Source organism: Microtus oregoni, unplaced genomic scaffold (genome assembly GCF_018167655.1).
Source record: "Microtus oregoni isolate MIOR12 unplaced genomic scaffold, Mior012 000032F_ref0000030, whole genome shotgun sequence".
NCBI lineage: Eukaryota > Metazoa > Chordata > Mammalia > Rodentia > Cricetidae > Microtus > Microtus oregoni.
The window spans coordinates 15,583,595-15,588,847 of record NW_024543091.1 but is presented as its reverse complement, the minus strand read 5'-3'; the positions used below and the strand labels follow the sequence as shown (position 1 = coordinate 15,588,847).

Here is a 5,253-nt window from a genome sequence, read left to right as displayed (position 1 = left end):
GAGGCACGTTCTCCACTGTGACTGGGAATGACTGGGCCACTGTTGGCTTGGGGGCCTGTGAGAGGCCCCCCAAGGAGTTTCCTGATGATATCGGATTGCCCCGTCTGTCTGTTGTTGACCTACATTCGTTGGACCAATGCCGGCCTTTACCACATCTCCTACATATACCTGAATGCCGAGGTCTCCTATTTTTGTCATTCCCAGAAGAGATATTCCTAGAAATTCTTTGCCTACAATCCCTTTGCAAATGTCCTAATTTACCACAATTAAAACACCTGGCAGTTTGATGTCTCCTCATTGCTTTGGAAATCGCTTCTCCTACCCAAGATTCATCATTATAGCTAAACGTCTCAACATTCATCGTATGCTGAATCCGTTCATCCATAGGTGCTGATCTAGACTTTAAAGGCCCAATTATCTTTTTCATTCTATGTTTGCATTCTCAAAAGCTGGAGATTCAAGAAGTATTCGTCTAGCTTCTGGGTCTGTTACCCCTATGTCCAAAGCCTTAATTAATCTTTGCAAAAAGTCAATAAAGGGTTCTCTCTGTCCCTGCCTAATTCTGGTATATGATTCAACCCTTTTTGCTGGAGCTTGTATCCTATTCCAAGCATTTAAAGCTGCTTGGTGACATAGACACAGTACTTCATCGTCATAAAGAGCTTGGACCTGTAGATCAGCATATTCTCCTGCACCAAGAATTTGATCTTGGGAAACCTCAACACCTTTTGCTCTTCCTTGCTGTTCCATATGTTTGGATTCTTCTCTGAAATAAATTCCAAACATCAAGGAAGGTCCATTATCTAAAACTGCAGACACTAACTGATAGAAATCATGGGGAGTAGCTCTAGCATTAGAAGCCCAAGTCCTTATCATTTCCTTTACATATGCATTGCGCAAGCCAAAATTAACAACGGCTTGCTTAATTTCTTTCAGATCATTCATTGCTATTGGCGTCCATCTAGCTTCTCTGACTCCCTTTGAGCCTTTAGAAGTTGACGCTTTGTCAGAATTAAGTATAGGGTATGTTGCTAGAACCTTGGGTAAGCCAGTTCTAATAGCTAGTGGAGGCATTGTATCCTGTCCTTGTGCCTCCTTACTCTGTTCACCAGCTGCAATAATTTCTCCAATCTTTTCAAATCTCTTTATCATTGTCTCTCTTAAATCCTGAATCTCCTGACCTGTATATATTTCCAGTGATTTCACTGAGGCATCAATTTTTTGGTTCCCATTCTGCACCTGTGATTCCAAAGCTTTAATTTTTTTTTTCAAAGATAACATGTCCTCCTTAAACTTTTCTTGTATATCATGTAGATTCCCATCTTGGAGGTACATTCTGTCTGTTACCTTATCAAAACTTTGTGATAAAGTCTGAACGTCAAATTCAACAGCCTGAACCCTTTCAGGTAACTTTCTAATACCCTTGGATATGGAGTCAATTTTGTCTGTCATAGTATCCACTTGTTCAGATAACCTCTGATTTTCAATAATTTTAATCCTGTCAATTAGTTGTTCATTATTAGTTCGTAAAGATTCTATCATTCTTAGGAGTGCCATATTCTTCCTTAATGATAGAATATGGAAAAGAAAACTGAAACCTAGTAACAAGCAAATCAAGGTATCCCCATAATCATATAAACCTTGTATGACATAATCCATTGTATTAGTAAATATAAATTTACTAATCCATTGTATTAGTGAAAACAAAGCAGTAAAATTTGCGTTAGAAACAAAAACTGCCATATTACCTATTATCCAGCAGGTGGCGCTGTTGCAGAGTCGCGGTGAAAACATGGTCCTGTTTCAGTGCCTTAGTAGATGTTAAAAACTGGAAAATGCAAGTTTCTCAACAAAGTAAATGTAATTAAATCAATTCCAGAGACGGAACCAGAAACCCAGAATCCAGGGGTAGAGAAGAGCAACCTGGAAGCCGCTTATGCCTCCACGTGACAGAGTCACCCTGAGGGGTTGCAGCTTTCAGCAACCGCGTGCTCTTAAGAGCTGTGCTTGCAAGGGAGATTTAAAAACGACTCAGAAAAGAGCAAACCACGCGGCAGAGACTACGTGGGCCTGTGGAGTTTAATCCACGTGGGGAGGCCAAGGCCGCCGCTGCAAGGCACAGGTGGCGGCTGAGGAAGGGAAGGCTTCCACCAAGCCGAACTCGTGGCCGGCAGCCAAGCGGGGAAAGGAGAGGTTCTAAAACCAAACGTTGGGCGCCAAACTGAAGGCATAAGTCACAAACAATGCCACACCAGTTTGGAATTATGATTAATACGGTGGTATTTATTTAAAGGGGAAGAAACTTACAGATTACTGTCCCAGGCAACAGCCCTCTACGCAACCAGGAAGGGAGTCTAGTCGCCGGCGGAGCAGGAAGTGGAGAAAGAGAGGAGAGGGAAGTGGCTGCTTTTTTAAAGGGAGAGAGACCACGCCCCAATGGGCTGGTATCTCAGCAGCTATAGGCTGGAGGAGTGGGAGGACCTCCCACAACAAACCTGCATCTGCCTGGAGTGGGAGAATCATGGCGACTCCTTGACTCAGCTTCTTTCTCCCAGCATTCTGTTCTGTTTACTCCTCCCACCTATGTTTTAACCTATGAGGGCCAGCCAAGCAGTTTCTTTATTTCTTAACCAATGAAATCAACAGATTGATATATGACACTCCCACATCAAGGGGTCAAGTGAACTATGCTGGCAGTTCTTTTCTGCTGCAGGAAAGACAGCTTGTACACACAGATAAGGGAAAGGGTGGTAATTAACAAAGTTTCTAGGGCAAGACATTTCAGCCTTGCTCCCAGGCTCAGCGGCAAACTGCGGCCTCTGTAGCGACTGGAAACAAGCGAGTCTTCATTGTAGTCACATCTGTCACTCTTTTAAAAAATATTTATTTTGCTGGGCAGTAGTGGCACACACCTTTAATTCCAGTACTTGCTAGGCAGAGACAGTTGGATCTCTGTGAGTTTGAGGCCAGATTTGTCTAGTGAGTTCCAAGACAGCCAGAGCTGTTAAACAGAGAAACCCTGTTTTGAATATATATATATATATATATATATATATATATATATATATATGTATATATATATATAATTTCATTAAAAATCAAATACGTATAGGTGTACATATATGGCATATGCATGTGTCAGGGTGTGGCTGAGGAATGTAGATGAGGCTGTTGGACCCCTGGAGCCAGAGTTAACCAGTTTTTGTGATTTCCCGACATGGATGCTGAGACCCAATCCTGAGTCCTCTGCAAAGGCAGCACACATTTCTAGGCATGAAGCCATTGTTCTCGTCCACATATTATTCTTTGGAAGGAGCTCAGAAGCCAGTGAGATAAAGAAAGTGGTAATCCACAGCCTAGAGCAGGGGAAAGCTGACTACCCCATCCTCTCAGTATCCCTGACCAGAATCCTGTCTGGTCACCTTACATGAAAGAGAAAAGCTCTGAACCATACCAACCAAGAGTTGAAAAAGAGGAGGCATATGGGATGCCTACAAATATACAGTCAGAACTGCTCAGGACAAAACAAAACAAAAAACCAGAAAACAGAAAATTCCCCAAATGGAAGAGACATGGCACAAAGTAATCCAGACAGGATTGAACTCAGTCCAGAAAATTAGTCCATTTCAGGCCAACAAGATGGCTCAGGGGGTTAGGGCACTTGGGTACAAGCCTGGAGACTTGAGTTTAATCTGTGGGACCCACATATAGATGCAATGAGAGAATCAATTCCACAGTGGTCCTCTGACACCCATTCTCAGACAGACAGACAGACACATATACCCACCCACACATTCACACACACACACACACTGAATACCAGGACAAAGGCAATCTACAACTAAGCCTTCAGGAGTATGATCTGCATACATTACCTTCGTGTTAAGTCCATGGACTTCTCAGAGCCTCAGTTTCCTCCCATTTAAAAGGAGGGTGCGGAGCTATCCTCCAACAGGCCTCTCAGTACGCAAACGGCACGATTCTAAGATGTCTAATCTTAAAACACATTCTTTGGCAACATCTGCATCTATTTAAGCTCATAAATGTTGAGAAGAAATACTTGGTATGTTGTGAAGCAGGAAGTAGGTATCTCCTTTAAATAAACACCCCTCCAGTGCTGATGAAGTTCCAGGCTTATCAGCTCTGCCACTCTCCCATGCTCATCTGTATCTTATGGGGCTGGCTAATGTTTTCCGTCACCTAGAATTCTTGAGCGTAATTTGATTTTCATATCTAGGGGATGACAGCTTTGAGTAGTTTAAGATTATTTATAGGGTTAAAAATTCAAAATTTGTCAAAATAGCAGAAGACAAGCAAATTATAATAAATGGTGTGGGAAGGATGCCGTTTGGAATGGGCTAAAAAGAGAGGTCATTTTCAAGAAATAACCGTCTCTCCCTCCTCTCTCTCTCTCCAAAATCCAAAACTTTTTTTTTTTTTTTCAGTAAGATCAGATTCAGAGGTAGTTTTTGTAGCTGCGATGGCCCATCTGCCTCTGGCACATTTGAACTTGTGATCCCTGGGACAGATATAAGGTTTAGTGTGGTTGGCGTGGTTGTGTGGGGTTCCTGGGGCCTTGTCAAAATGCCAGTACACCTCTTGGCCCTTCTGAGGACCAGACAAGAGCATGGTGCCACCACCCTTGGGAGACTCCAGGGCCAGGGGGTTAGAGGTGAGGATCTTACCCCCAGCCTTGAGGATGCGACTTCCCGCCTGGCTCACCCTCAGTGCACACACCTTTAGCTTGGGTACTTCCAGAATCTGCACATCATCTGTGACTGTCCCCCACGGCCACAGTTGTTTTGATCTCTCAGCCAGGAAGCTTCATCTTTCAGATTATCCGGGACAGGGACAGAAGTAGCTGGAGAGTGCAACTCATAAATCACTTTCAGGACAACCTGATTGGAGGTGGAGTTGGTTTGTCTAGCCAGAAACTTGAACAGCTTGACTAGCAGTCATGGGTGGATGTCCTGGCTCTTGGGATCCTTGTGCCAAACACTTTGGTCCTTGTGGCGAATGTCAACACCCATGATGGTGCCTCCTGTTTGGCCAGGTCCAGAAAGCAACAGTGTCTTGATAACATAAGACAGGAAACAGTTCATGTGAACTGGGGGTTATAAATTGTGGTTTTTCTGGACACATTCAGTCTCCAGATGGATGTACAGTGTTTCTAAAGTTAAGAGTAGGTGAGATTGCTCAGTAGCTATTGAATGTGCACAGCTCTTCCAAAGGACCTGAGTTCTATCCTCAGTA

General features: G+C 43.4%; 1 pseudogene; it reads right to left on the bottom strand.

Annotated features, from left to right (window-relative positions):
• Window positions 1-3,687: 3,687 nt before the first annotated feature.
• LOC121465966 lies at window positions 3,688-5,030 on the bottom strand (annotated as a pseudogene).
• Between the last annotated feature and the right edge of the window lie 223 nt (window positions 5,031-5,253).